The 16,056-nt window shown below is 34.0% G+C and overlaps 1 protein-coding gene across 12 annotated transcripts in view; it reads left to right on the top strand.

Moving 5' to 3' along the window:
- Nucleotides 1-13,846: 13,846 nt before the first annotated feature.
- The window catches only part of LOC139516189 (sodium/calcium exchanger 3-like), a 46,055-nt gene continuing 43,845 nt past the window's right edge, over nucleotides 13,847-16,056 (top strand). For 4 of the 12 annotated variants that reach the window (XM_071306110.1, XM_071306105.1, XM_071306103.1 and 1 more), the window contains exon 1: nucleotides 13,847-13,973. The gene's annotated coding sequence lies outside the window, so the exon portion shown is untranslated. Of the gene's footprint in view, nucleotides 14,212-14,297; nucleotides 14,739-16,056 lie in introns of those variants that run through there. The other 8 variants (XM_071306107.1, XM_071306104.1, XM_071306100.1 and 5 more) reach the window with 4 other exon arrangements.

Genomic DNA, 16,056 nt, shown 5'->3' with positions numbered 1-16,056 from the left:
GGTTATTTACCGAGCGCTGGAACGGGTACATGCGCTCTAATGGGGTCATTTCATCTCTAAGAACACATTGTTACCACCAGACATGAACACAATTAAAACACGATTTATTTCAAGTTGCAGCGTATACCCCGCGCATTAAAAGCGAATAGGTAACGAATAGGTAACAGGTTATTTACCGAGCGCTGGAACGGGTACATGCGCTCTAATGGGGTCATTTCATCTCTAAGAACACATTGTTACCGTCTGAGACCTGGACATAATTGAAAATCATTTTCTAACAGGTGAAACGTATAAAAAAATGTATTATAAGCGAATAGGTAACGAATAGGTAACGAATAGGTAACAGGGTATTAACCGAGCGCTGGAACGGGTACATGCGCGCTAATAGGGTCATTTCATCTCTAAGAACACATTCTTACCACCAGAGACCTGAACACAATTAAAAAACGATTTATTTCAAGGTGCACCGTATACCCCGCGCATTAAAAGCGAATAAGTAACGAATAGGTAACAGGTTATTTACCGAGCGCTGGAACGGGTACATGCGCTCTAATGGGGTCATTTCATCTCTAAGAACACATTGTTACCATCAGAGATATGAATTTAATTGAAAATCCTTTTCTAAAAGGTGCAACGTACAACAAACGTACTATAAGTGAATAGGTAACGAATAGGTAACGAATAGGTAACAGGGTATTAACCGATCGCTGGAACGAGTACATATGCGCTTATAGGGGTATTTCATCTATAAGAACACATTATTACCACCAGAGATATGAACACAATTGGAAATCCTTTTCTAAAAGGTGCAACGTACAACAAACTTTTTAAAAGCGAATTAGTAACGAATATTTAACAGGGTATTATCCGACCGCTGGAACGGATACAAATGCACTTATAGAGTTATATCACCTCTAAGAGCCCAAATCTTCCACCAGAGACAACAAAACAATTGAAAATCATGTTTTAAAAGGTGCAACGTAAGATACACGTTTTATAAGCGAATTATAAGCGAGTGATGGAACGAATTAAACAAGGTAATAGCATGCTCCGAAACGATGTACACCCTGCTTACAAGTTTAACTCTACCACATTATGTAAGTATGTGCCTGTCCCTAGACAAGAGCCTGAAATTAAGTAGTTATCGTTTGTTTTTGTGTTACATATTTCCGTTTATTTTTTTGTATATGAAATACGGCCGTCAGTTTTGTTGTTTGAATTGTATGAGGTTGTCATGTCTGGGCCTTTTAAAGGTGACTACACGGTTTGGGCTATGCTCATTGTTGAAGGCCGTACAGTGAACTATAGTTGATAATTTCTGTGTAATTTTGGTCTAATGTGGAGTGTTGTCTCATTGGTAATCATACCACATCTTCGTTTTTACGCAAGCGCTAACACGGTGATTTCATCCCGTCGAACCAAGATCCATCTTCAAACATACGGACATAAAGCAGTTAAAAGGTAGAACGTATAAAAAACAAGTAAGGAACAAATGCGTATCGAACATGAAGTAAAAGGATCGGTTGAGCACAAACACATATAAATAGGTCATAAAAAGATCATTTTACCTCAACCAATTCAGAACTATTACCATATGTAAGACTATTAACAACTAGATTTGTAATTGCTAGCAATAACGGAAGGCACCCCTTCCCCCTATTACCAGGTGAGCGACAGCCATTTTGACAATTCCAAAGTCAAAGAGAGCATCTACAGATGTCTAGTAACATTTTTGCAAAGTTTCATTAAGTTTGAACATTTTGAATTTTTGATATTTTTGCTGTTTCCATGGTTACGGCGGCCATTTTGAAAATTCTAACTTCAAAATCCAACTCTGCCTATGCCAGTTCCCATTCCTGTAAAGTTTCATCCAGTTTGCGGAAAATTCTTATTTTTGAAATTTTTGACCTTTTTGCATTGTTTCCATGGTAACAAGACCTATTTTGGAAATCCCAACTCCAATGTTGCTCATCATTACTGTGAAGTTTCATGAAGTTTTGAGCATTTTGAGAATTTTGAAAATTTTGGTGTAGTTTCCATGGCAACATAGTAGTTCCAATGATCGCCAAAATCATCCAACACCTGTATATAGTGGGCACCTACATTGTTTTAAAATATGATGATTCTGAGTTGAAGCATATCCAAACAGTTCACCAAAAACCAAAAGCTCATTTTTTTCACAATTGTGCCGTTTCCATGGTAACGGCAGCCATATTAAACTATTCCATGCCATAATTAAAAAGGGGGAAGGATATTTAAAATCAAATAAGTAACGAATAGGTAACGAATAGGGAATAGGGAATAGGTAACGAATAGGTAACGAATAGGGAATAGGGAATAGGTAACGAATAGGCAACGAATAGGGAATAGGGAATAGGTAACGAATAGGTAACGAATAGGGAATAGGGAATAGGTAACGAATAGGTAACGAATAGGGAATAGGGAATAGGTAACGAATAGGCAACGAATAGGGAATAGGGAATAGGTAACGAATAGGGAATAGGGAATAGGTAACATACTTGACGCCCATACCTGAAGAAGGCTCTACAATAAAATCGTAATACCTACGGTACTGTACGGATGTGAGCTTTGGAATGGGTTAAAAATGAAAGACATAACGTCCCTTGAAACTTTCCAACATTTCATTGTGAAACATATTCAAGGCCTTCCTAGACGAACACGGTCAGATATGTGCGAATCGATGATCAACCTCGAGAGACTACCAGTACTAGTTGAAAAACGGAAACTGATGTTCTTATGTAAACTATGTGAAATGAAGGCGGAATCTCTTACAAAACAATTTTTCATCTACAGACTATACCAGTTTTTCGGAGATACATGTAGAAAACAATATGGATTCATCCCAGATGTGATTAACATTTTAACAAAGTTTTCCCTTTTGAAATATTTGACAAACTATATGTTCACAGGCACATTCCCAACCAAGTTTCAGTGGAAAAACATTGTCAGTAGTGCTGTTAACCCAATTGAAAGACTTCAAAAGGAAGAGCGAATGCGCAGGGACAACGATTTCGTCAAATCCTTAAGATTATCTGAAAACAATAACTATGATTTCCTGTGGCAATATGCAAAAATTAGTGGCAGACTTTTAACCGCGAAACATATAGCTAAACTCTGGACTACTCCTCCTACTAGCGGAAATTGCAAACTGTGTGGACACTTTGTTCTAGATATACTAAACCACCAAATATGCATGTGCACAGAACTTCAATCACAGAGACTTTCACTTTATAACAGATTAACTGAATTAACTAGTTTCAATTTCATGTACACAACGGTTTCAAAATCGGATGAGAGCTTCTCGGATCTTTTGCTTGGCAACCATGAAGATCTCTGTGACATTTTAATACCGGAACATCGTTTGGAAGTCCTTAACGAGGGATTTTCCTTCCTAAAATACTGTAGACTGTAAATACTTTTCCATTCAAAATATTAAGTTATTGACATTTCTAATTATGTGATTTCAAAACTTTTCTAATTGTACATAATATTTGTATTTTGTCTTATGTCAATCTCCTATAGGAGGAAATAAAGTATGATGATAGTTTTATATTAAATGAACCAGTTTTTCAAGTCAAAAACTAGAGGTGAAAAACGAATACAAAACAATTAAAATTAAATATATCATTTGAATCAATACATAGTTCTTAAAATATATTTTTGTAATTCAAACCTTATTTCTGTCTCGAATTTCTGTTTTTAATCTGCTTTGGTGATTTTTAAAGGACACGATGACCCGTCAGGTTTACAATGTAAGTTATTTATATTTAGAAATACTTTGAATAAATTCCCAAAAGCGCAATTGACGTCACGCACCATGCACTGAAGAGCGGTCAGTTTTTCAAAATTAAATTTTAGTTTAAGAATTCTTTAAAGTGCACTTTCCATTTTCAGGTTAGAGAGGATTTTTTATTTATAAAAAGAGGTAACAAGTCTCTGCCTGAAGCATTGTTTGCTTTAAGGTGGTACCTAACACTACAGGGAGATAACTCTGTAAAATCAGCTAAACGTTTTTAATTACGTTGTGTTGTAAATGGAATATTAAACTTCTCAATGATCAAACTTAGTGTTTGTCAAACTGCTATATAACCAGTGTAATTTTTCTGATAAATTGGTTGATTCAATTTTATGGAAATTTTTATAATTTTGTCAAACTTTAAGGATCAAAGTAAATATTTTGTCAAAATTTTATGAAAATTAAACGAGCCAAATAAATTTTAGTCAAGGTGTTGGGTACCACCTTAATTAGGAAATGCAGTATAATAATTTAAAGTACAATGCATATAGAAATATGTATAAAAGAGAAGACTATATAAGTATGACTTGCGTCAACTCAGGCTTACTTTGAGTCCAAGCCAGTTTACTTTGTGTCAATTCCAGTTTACTATGAAGAAAATATTTTAAAACTAAATGCAAAAAAGGATGCATGTTCTTTTTACCCGTCACTGCTTTTTTTCTTTTTCATCCAACTCAATATATATAAAAGAAATATGTACTAGACCAAAAGAATAAAGATATAAATTGAGAATCTGTCTATGGACCACAGATGCCCCCACTTGAAAATATGCATGATCCAACTTCCACATGCAGATGCAGGATTCACGTAATCAAGACCGGTAGGTGATTGTGAGCATTTTTATAAGTTTTATAAAAAAAAATGTGGAGGCAAACTAAATTGAGATAACGGAAACAAATTTTGAGGACCGACGAGGTGGGAGGACGGGCGGATGGACAAAAGTAACACGTAATGTCCCCTCCGCCATTACGGAGGCATAACAATGGGCTCAAAAATAAAATAAAAACTCCAAAAAGGGTCCAAAAATAAAGAATAGAGAAAATGAAGAAAAAGACTAAAGGCTAGAGATTTATCTGCGGTTATTTTTTTTTAAAGAACACAGAAAATGGACAACCTGAGTAAAGGATAGTGAAGAATCATATATGGCTGCCATTTTGTGATTGGTCGATGTTTTGTGTCTCCGAGAAAAAAAATCGACTTTCCGTTGAGATTCATAGTTTTCAAAATATTCTGGACTAATCTTGATTAACATTGGACTAGTCTTTCGAGTCTATCATTGACATGAGAGAAAACTACTCACAAAATATCATGTTTAACCAGAGAAATACCACTCTAGGGCTCTAGGTCACTAATTTGGACTTTCGTTCATAGATTTTTACAATGGAAACGAATTGGAAAAATCTGCTGTAGTGGCTGTGCCATTATGGTAACACCCTCTGTCATATATGTGGGTCTGGATAAGGGGTCTTAATATTTCAAAGGAAGACCCCGATGCAGACCTGACACTATCGCAGGTTCTTTTAGTTTGTACACATATTGTATTCAGTAACGTAAATTACCTGAAAATTAAGAATTTATATTATTATTTTAATTATTATTAATAATATCACGGCTGTCTCTCGCACTTGCGTTGTACGGTCCTCCCGAAGTTCTTACAAGAGGTCTCGTATTTGAGGTCAATGCAAACGGGAAAATATGGGCTAACTATTGCACAGACTATGATGACAGTAATTAATCAAAGTCCTAAAGTACTGAACATCGGATGACCGCAAGTTCTTGTGAATGGTCCGACAAGCACTTGTCTCTGAAAAAAAATCACATCTCTGTACCTGAAAGTGAGGTTAATGTACAGATATATTTTTTTCTGGGACAAGTTCGTGCTACGGATGATAAATTAATGACACAACCTCACTGTAATGACTATTATATTCTAGTGATACAAATCATTATACTCTGGTTTATTGTTACATATTATTTAGTAAACTTGTATATTACAGTTACATGCATATATAATTTTCATGCATTTGTATATATATATATATATATATATATATATATATCTTTCTATTCTAATATGTGAATAATAGTGCAATGCAAGTGGTGGACACTCTTCTGTATTATTTCGATTTTTCTAATAGAATGGATTTGAGTAGTCATTCGTATTTTCTCGCAAAAAAAGTTTAGTCATCCATATAGAGTTATCGTTCCATAAGATTGCAAAAGTTCTTTGGATATTCTTCCGCATGCGTGTGCATAGATATTTATGATTTTTTTTACTTATGTGTATATATGTATATATGTTTCATTTCTTTAACGAATACTCATCAAATACTTTCATTTCTTTATGTATTAATATTATTAATTTATCTTCTTTTAAAAGTATTTGATGAGTATTCGTTGAAGAAATGAACAAGCGATAAGGGGTGTTAGTTTGCACTTGATGATGTCTACGTATTAATCATGTTTATAGATTGGTTAAAAACCCAAAACGAAAGTTACGTAATAGAAATCTAGGCGATAGCAATACACCGGAATGCCCTCATGGTCATCCGCTGTAAATAGCAGTACAATGTATATTTACAAAGATTTTGGTAATATAAAAGATTTTCTTTGCTAGAAAGTTCAATTAAACATGTTTTATAGTAAAAGGTAGCCATTCTAATAAATAAAGTATTCCAAGTTTTATATGACTGTAAGCAAACAACAAATGATTGAATACGTTTCTATAAATACAATTCTTTTAAATAATTTACCTATATTTCTGAAAATAACGAAAATTATCTATAATTGCATTTAAAAAAACGATTTGTCTCCGGTTTTGAAAACGGTCATGACAATTGCTGTTTTCTCTGCACAGGAAAGTCTAGTCTTACGCAAACGGTATATCAAATTATAATGATAAAACAACACAGTATTTATTTATATGGTTTTTTTTCCACAGTTGATGACGTATTGGGTTAATATTTATACCTAAAGCTTTCTATTGTTTCAAAATCTTCAGTATATCACGTACTTGACCTGGGGTTATATGAAAAATATTAATATACAATAATAGGTCAATGTCAGAATCTCAGCTATTGTATAAGGCTTAGCAACTTGGGAAGATCTAAATTTTCATATATATTCAAATGTTTCGTGTCGAATAACCGATTCCATTTTTTTTCTACCTTGACCTTTTACTGCAGCGAACAACCGATGCAATTTAAATTATGAAAAAGTTCGAACAAAATATTTCCGATACCTCAAAGAGCACAATATTTTAAAGAAAGTTACGTGACAGAAATTGACATTGCACGAAATACCTCTTTGTTACTATATTTGGCAAATAAAGAAATAGAAAGTGTTGTATAGCTATACAGAAGCATAAGTAGTTGTAGTTGATCAAGCCGATAGTTCTGGAGAACTGTGCAAAAGAATATTAAAATAAACGTGTTTTATCATTGAATTAAAATTGTCAGTGACTTTTTCTTTTTAGATTGAGTGTTAAGAAGTACATTGCCATCGTGAAAAGTAAAATCACAAAAATACTTAACTCCGAGGAAAATTCAAAATGAAAAGTCCCTAATCAAACGTCAAAATCAAATGATAAACACATCAAATTGACGGAAAACAACTGTCATTTTCCTGACTTGGTACAGGCATTTTCAAATATAGTAAATGGTGGATTAAACCTGGTTTTATAGCGCTAAACCTCTCACTTGTACGACAGTCGCATCAAATTCCATTATATTGACAATGATGCTTAGATGCATGATTTTTTTATTAGTTGTTAGTGGCTTTGAACTAGTTAGTAACTGCAAGTACTCTCAGATCTTTATTTAGTGTCTTTTTGTTGTTGGGATGTGGCCACGTCCACTTGTATTTGTAGTATTTTTATCCATTTGATGAGTTAAGCCTTTTTAAACTGATTTTTGTAGTTCGTTCTTCTGTAGTACTGTTTCACCACTGTCCCAGGTTAGGGAGTGGGTTTGGGTCCCGCTAACATGTTTAACCCCGACACATTCTGTATGTATGTGCCTGTCCCTAGCCAGAAGCCTGTAATTCAGTGGTTGTCGTTTGTGTATGTGTTACACGTTTGTTTTTCGTTAGTTTTTTGTACATAAGTTAAACCACTAGTTTTTCGTTTGAATTGTTTTACATTGTCATTTCAGTGCCTTCTACAGCTGACCATGCGGTATCGGCTTTGTCCATTGATGAAGGCCGTACGATGACCTATAGACTTTAGTTGTTAATATCTGTGTCATTTGGTCTCTTGTGGAGAATTGTCTCATTGGCAATCATACTACATCTTCTCTTTTATATTCGGTAATATGGATGTTGCCACGGTACCCCTTACCTTCATCCCCCGGCCTTCCCCAAAAAATAAATAAAGTTATCAGTGGGTTTGTATAAATTTCATTACTAAAATTACTTAAACTATTCAATATCCATCACAATTTTTTAAAACTCGGGACGACTACGAGCTTGTGATGTTTTAAATACACACATGGCTGATATCCTTAGTTACTTGCGTTGTTGGGTTTCTGTCTTGTTGATGTATATCTTCCTTTTATTTACATATACCCATCACTATTAACATCAATGTATTGCGTTTCTGAAAAACAAAATGAAGTATACAAATGTATGAATGGGATCTATTTCTTTTCATTCTATTCATATTTTTATACACACCTCGTTATTCTCTTTTAGTTTATTGGACCCTTTTTCTGTCACATTCTTGCATATAGCTATTTATAGCCAATCACAATAATACGTTTAATGACAATGTTGATATATCGAGCGAATATATGACAGATTTTGTCTATTTCTATTGCTTACATGTTTCCTTTGGTTTCGGAATTTCCGACTGTGAGACTTTCTGGTCAGTAATAAACTAAATGTAGGCGGAGGAAATTTCTTAGGATGATTCTACTGCGTCAAACGCAATTATTTCCTTTCTAGATGTTTAATAGCGATCAATTTTAAAAGCTTCATAAGAAAAGAAAATCAGACGCCGGTTTATAACGAGTTCATAAGTCTAAAATTGCGACCAAAATGTACTGGTATATATGCCTACTCAAGTTATAATTTAAATTATAAAAAAAAAACAGGAAAATGTAATTCGTTTAATCATATGCATTATGATTAACATTAAGTATCTATGGTATCAGTTTTCAGCAATTACCATTAAAAAAAAGTAATATTCTTTTTATCAAATAGACTTTTGTTTCCCCGGCGTAATGAAGATTTACTTAGTATACTTTTACTATGTTGCCTAGTGAGACAAAAACAAGATTTTTGTGTCCCATTTTTAGCTCAACTGACCCAGGCGAATGATCATACGAGGTATTCATATCACTTGGCGACCTTCGTCCGTTAACTTTTACTCACATGAGCAACACGACGGGTGCCACGTGTGGAGCAGGATCTGCGCACTCTTCCGGAGCACGTTAGATCTCCTACAGTATATTGGTGGGGTTGGTGTTGCTTATTCTTTAGTTTTAGTATGTTGTGTTTTGTGTACTATTGTTTGTCAGTATGTCTTTTTTTTTAGCCATGACATTGTCGATTGTTTTCGATTTATGAATCTGAATGTCCCTCTGGTATCTTTCGCCCCTCTTTTACTAAAACCGTTCCCTCTAAAACCAATGATTCAATAGCAATCAATCTTGACCACATTCAACATTTGGGTTTCGAGTTTGGAAAAAAATGTCAGAGGACTCTACCTACCGACCATTACGGCCGACATGACAAAAATTACAACAGAGGGGTAACATGCAATTTTTGTCTACAATATTGAAAACCACTATAGATAAGGAAAATCTGCCTGAGGCAAAACAATTTCAATATGTTGAGATCTATATCTATACCATGCACCCGTCTATTTACATCATCACTTCCATGCTATTTCTGATAGGAGTTACTGACCTTAAATAACAAGTTTTACCATTTTTCCATCATCACCATTTATTTTGAAAACTAAGTTATAGAGAGAAACTTCTTGAGAAAAAAATTTCAGCAGAACACAATTAACATTATTATCAACATTATCAAAATCGTTAGATAACTTAAAGAAGTTTCTTAAAATGACGATTTTTACCGTTTATTGAGATTTTGTCCATTATCTTGAAAACAATAATAATCAGAATTCAATATCTACAAATAAGTTTAATGACGGAATTCGTCAGACGACTCCTCATATATGAGTTATTATCCTTGAATGATGGGGTTTCTATTTGAATTTAACATTTTAACTTGAAGGCAATATCCTCAAATTTCGTCTTCTTTTTTCTTAACTATGAAATAAAGAAAATGTATTTTTCTTGTCTTTATAGATCCATTTTGATTGCCATTTCTCGTGACCTAGCACGACACTATAACCATGCACCAATCGTATAGACATTCGATATTAACTAAGGAGTTTATAGATATAAAAAGGATATGTGCATGGTATGATTGTCAATGAGACAACTCTTCACAAGAGACCAAATGACACAGAAACTATATAGATCAACGTACGACCTCCAAGAGCAAAGCTTATATACCGCATAGTCAGCTATATAGGCCACGCAATGACAAATATAAAACAATTCAAACGAGAAAACTAACGGCCTAATTTATGTACAAAAAAAATGAATACAAGTTCTACTAGTGTGAATGAAAAGTAGATCATTTCAATATCTGATCATCAAAAGGGTTCAAATTCAATTGTGACATTTTTCTCAGCTTTGACATCAATTAGTCGTAATTAATTCATAGCATGGCATGTTATCACACTGGGTACTAATAAACTCATACAACCTCATTGGTACTAATCAACTGATAAAGCCATATGAGGGTCTGGATGGGGGTATACAGAATAGGAAGTAATGGACAGCAAAGCCGGTGCAGAATAAAGAGAGAGAGAGAGAGAGAGAAAATAAAGAAACGAGAAGAAGAGGCAAAAAAAAAGAAAAAAAAAAGAAGAGAGGATAAAGACTAATGGGGTATAAAAATATAAAGAATAGATCTAGAGAACTCAATAATATTAAAAAAAGAAATAAAAGACTTAACTACAATAACGTATTTTTACGATTTATCACATTCTAAAAGTGTTTAAATTAAAATACAAATCTTTCCTTTAAATGGGCCTAGTGCAGTCACTTACATGTAGGCAAAGATTGGGGACAATATCTCTAATTGCATGTCCGTTTTTATATTGGCACCAACCCTCTTGCAGTGCTTGGCCAAAGACATATATTATCCCCTCTATACCACCGTGTATCATCAGTACACCGGATAAAGGTACTAAGCAATACAATAAACATAAAGCTAATTGTTCGTCGAAAAGTATATATATATATAAATATATCATAATCTATTTTTGCAATGATTACAGTCCTAAATATATATAGTACATGTATATTACAATTATAATAGTATTATATATTCTCTACCTGTAACTTAGTGGCAACTTAACATTATATTGTTGGACTATTTTTATATAAGCTAATGACATCAATGTATATGTCTCTTCATACAAAGCACACAATGCGATTCAAATGGAACAGCTGTATGTGCTGAGGGATTCGATTCCTGTGAAAACGGAGATTGAAGCCCAAGGTGAAACAGGGGGTGTTTGGATATACGCCTGAGGCGCCCTATGGTTACCCATGGGTACCTATGGTTTGATATTTTATACACAAAATATCAAACCATAGGTACCTATGGGTAACCATAGGCCACCTCAGGCGTATATCCAAACACACCCATAGTTACACTCTGAATATACACTCATGTTTATAAGACGAATCTCGCACACGTGCATCTTCCGATGTCAAAATACTCAATATGTTATTAGACAACAACAATTTAAGGTGTGTTTACAGTCGATTTTTAATCCGATTCGACACCGCACGGTCGCCTAGGTAAATCGTTTTCACACTACGATTTTACAAACGGCATACGGTGCAGTTTTAGTCAATATCAGGTGCACAGGTAAAAATCGAATTATAATCGAATGTAAATCGTATCTTGTATCGTCAATTATAGCCTCAATGACGCCACTTACGGTCAACCAGCGTAACTCGATTGTTTTTTTTTAATCCCTCTGCTTTTAATTTTTACATATTTTACAATTCAATATAATATATAAGAGAACGTGGTATGAGACAACTTTTCATCCAAGTCACAATAAGTAAAAGTAAATCATTATAGGTCTTCAACGCGGAGCCTTGGCTCACAACGAACAGCAAGCTATAAAGGGTCCAACAAATGAATAGTGTAAAACCATTCAAACAGGAAAACCAACGGTATAATCAATAACTTTTTTTTGTTGGAGAAACACTTATGAACCACTTCAACAAACGACAAACACTGAACATGAAGTTCCGCTGACTTAGAAAGGTGTAAGCAGCGGGTTTAAACTGTTTTTTTTTTAAATAGGTACCAATTTTCACCCTTACCTGAAACAATAGTCACGGTAACATCACAACAATCGAAAGAAACTCTATTAAATATCAATTAAAATGGCTTAACTAAATCAAAAGACATGCATATATAATGTATATTAATAAGAGAATCCATAAATAAAATCTTATGTCAACATTTATAATTTGATGTAGAAATTGAAGAAAAAAGAGGAAAACTTTTCAGAAGAAAAGCAGGCTTCCCCGGCTGAATTTTGTATAATTCTCTTAGTTTGCAAGTTCAGGTTTAAAGATTGCCACGGGCAACATACAAGTTCAGCAAATCTGAACCAAGGACGTATATATGTTAGTTATACGTCCTTGTCTGTCTGAACTAACAATTAACATAGTAGTAGGGTCACGGGTCTGTTTGAATTAGACATCAGATCGCAAGGATGCCGGCCAAATTTCACACTGGCCATGCATGCAAAGATTGCACAGGTCGGATTTGACCATGCTGAAACCACAAACGAATATAAGAACAACAAAAGTCTTATTAAGTTACACGACGATGTGTGTGGTTATGTATCACTATCTGACAATTAAGAACTTGTTTGTCGTTACAGTTTAAGAAAATGAATTTTTCAAATATGCCGATTCATTATTTTATTAAACACTTGAATATATATATCTTTAATATCTCTCTTTTTTAGCCGTTTCCCCACACAAGTTCTTTGTAATATACCTTTAAAAAGGTTTTGTAAATATATTTAAAAAAAACCGGGTTACTAGCAGCTTGAAGTTGACATGTATTAAATGTTTATGTCTTGTAGATCTATGTCATGTCTCGAGGCTCATGTAGGAGGATAGTAATTTAATGCCTTTTACCGTCAGTCGTCAAACGGTCATTTCCGACTACCGTAACGGGCCGTCAAATTGGTTAATCATGATTTTTCGGCCGTGATTTCGGTCAACATAATCTTATCGTGATTCGTCAGAGGTCTCAAATAATTAGCGTTAGCGTCATTTTTGGAAATAAAATTAACATGATGCGTCAAAACCAGTCGATTTTTTATCGTCTAAAAGAAAGTGTACATTTTATCGTCATGCACCAACTGTTACCGTTAACGTCATTTGGCAAGAATTGTTACCGTTAAGATCGCCATGAAGGGGGTCTCATTGGGGGTTCTGATCCCGGATCCCGCTTACTGTTTGTCAGATTCCCGTATCCCGCTTACACTATATCATGTATACATGCACGCAATTATTCTCATTTTTTTGTAATTTCTGTGTAATAGTGTGCGCCAAGTCAGTTGAGAGCTTCAAAACAGCTCTCCAATGCCGTCAATAGGCGCTCTCTCTCCCGTCGAGTAAAAGCCATTATTGGTACCTTCGACGTAACGATACAGATACAGATACAGACAGAATGATGTCACACGGGCGGGCGTAATTGACGATATATTCTTTTAAAAACATGGGATTAATAGGAATGATTTCGTTTTTATTTGTTCCAGTAAAATGTTAATATATATAACCCACAACAAAGCCATGTCACCCCATGACATGAGCATTCGCAGATTGAGAACCGATAAAAAACACCGACATAATGAATTAAAAAATACTTTTGAGACGTGCCCTCGTAACAATAGAATTATCTCCCCTTAGTTCACTGCACTCGCACTGTCGTACCCACAATGCCATATATAGCGTAACTGACGACCATGAAGTAATGATCCCTTGTAGCGATATGTAATGATGCTGAATGGCAACCGGTCAGTGGATAGAACGGGGTATATACTTTGTAAAATTATACAAATACGTCACAACATAAAAAAAATGTAATACTAAGGCGATTTACAATTAACACGGATTATGCATTTCATAAAATTTACATGTTTTCTCGTCTGCTAACGATATTCATCATATTCACAACACGATTTGTTCAGCATTGTGAAGCTCATGATATGTAATATATAGTTTCTATGGATTTTATTTTAATGCATGTTACATCAGCACATTGTTTCAAAGGTAGGGAAGTGATAACTATTTATTTATTTGTAAGTTTTTTTTTATCCTAATCCTACAGGCACCAGCAGTGTAATCATTGATTGATCACTGATCAAATGAGATGCTGATGAAAAGCTGTTGGCATTGAATGATTCTACTCAAAGTCATGCTTATGATTGACCAATAATAAAATTGTAGTAATTTGTATAGGTTGAATAGGATAAAATTGCGTTGACATTCAAAATATGTGTTGAGGATTATCTTTCCTTTTTATCAGTCTAACAAATTAAAAGTAAACAGTGACTTTAAATGTTAAAAAACAACAATTTTAACCGCAAATGGAATGGAAGCAGGAAGATAAAATATCTTATCAATGTGAAAGTTCAATCAAAGCATGTGATATCTTCGGTTTTTAGGTAAATTAATTTTGATGTAAATTGAAAACTTGACTATGACTGAATTTTACTGAATTTTACTATTCAATTCATTAATGAGGTGGACCTAAGTTCTAACTAGAAATTACATTTGGAATATACAAACCAATTTTGGTAAGTGACTTCAGATGTGTTGTGAGGATCGTAAATGATGTGTATTGACGCCTCAGAAATGACAAACAATTTTGTTTTTTTTAGTACATGTAAGTGTAATTAAGCTACACATAATATACGTCATAATTATTTTGACTTCAAACTGTATGTGTAGCTTAATTAGACTTATTACAACAAAAAAAAAGAAATTTCTGTGATGCCTAAATCCTACATCATTTTACATCGTTGTAAAGCTGAAGTCAATTTTTTCGGTCTGGACTTGGAGAGAGAATTTTGGTGGGAACTTTGGGACCCAATTTTTGCATGAAATGTACATTGGCGGCTAGAAAGCGTCGCAGAAAATAAATTGAAAAAGCCTTTCAAGACGTCAGAATTATTTGGATTAAGCTACACATAGATGTCAAAGCTGAACCGACAGTTCACAATTACCTTTTCTAATTTGCCGCTATGGAGGTGCTTCCCCAGACTTGAATGCCTGATACTGTAAATTTTGTAACAATACAAGAATTTGATTTCACATTTGTCAATAATTTTATCAATTTGTGTTATAACTTATATTGACCAATATACATTGTACATTTGTACTCATTGATGAAATATTACAAACTTTAACTCATCTATTATAAGACACCAAATTACAATTGTCTTCATTATGTTCATAGTGTTTCAAATTTTCATTTATAATAATAACTAATTATTATTATTTTTTAAGGCTCTCACAAGCACATGATGCTCATGAACTCTTCCCTTGATCAAATATTAAACTGCGGGACATTTTATTGAAAATTGATGTTCAAAATGCTAAAAAATCTATTCATTAACTTTTCACCAAGGCAGTCTTAACGCTGAGTGGCAGCCCAGGCTGTGAAATTGCTCTCGGGCCTGTAAAAATCATATCTACAGGCCAACAGAATCTAACTAAAAATTTTCAAAAATTGAGCTCTGGACCTGTAGATTTAGCAGTTCATAGTGAAGACTGCCAAGGCCATATATTTTTTTTGTGATGTTCCAGTTATCCAACTGGCCCTAATTAAAACCCCTGCCTAGAAATTTTCAATTATATCAAAAATATTTATTTTGGCTTGTTCTGATTTCATTTAGGCTCTTGAATGTATCAAATGTGATCACACACTTCTAACAAATGTAAATGTACATGTTATTTGGGCCCGTTACATATGCAGTGGTCAACATAGCTATTTATTTACTAGTCAGCATATTTCTGCAAGTGTGTTCATGTGTACATGTAGAAGACCAGCAGAGATAACAATCATAAGGAAAGAAATTAAAATGTAAATGTAATCATCCTCAGCTTAATTTG

This window comes from Mytilus edulis, chromosome 3 (genome assembly GCF_963676685.1).
Source record: "Mytilus edulis chromosome 3, xbMytEdul2.2, whole genome shotgun sequence".
NCBI classification, from domain to species: domain Eukaryota; kingdom Metazoa; phylum Mollusca; class Bivalvia; order Mytilida; family Mytilidae; genus Mytilus; species Mytilus edulis.
Note: the sequence above shows the minus strand (reverse complement) of the source record. Positions and strands in the feature narration are given on the sequence as shown.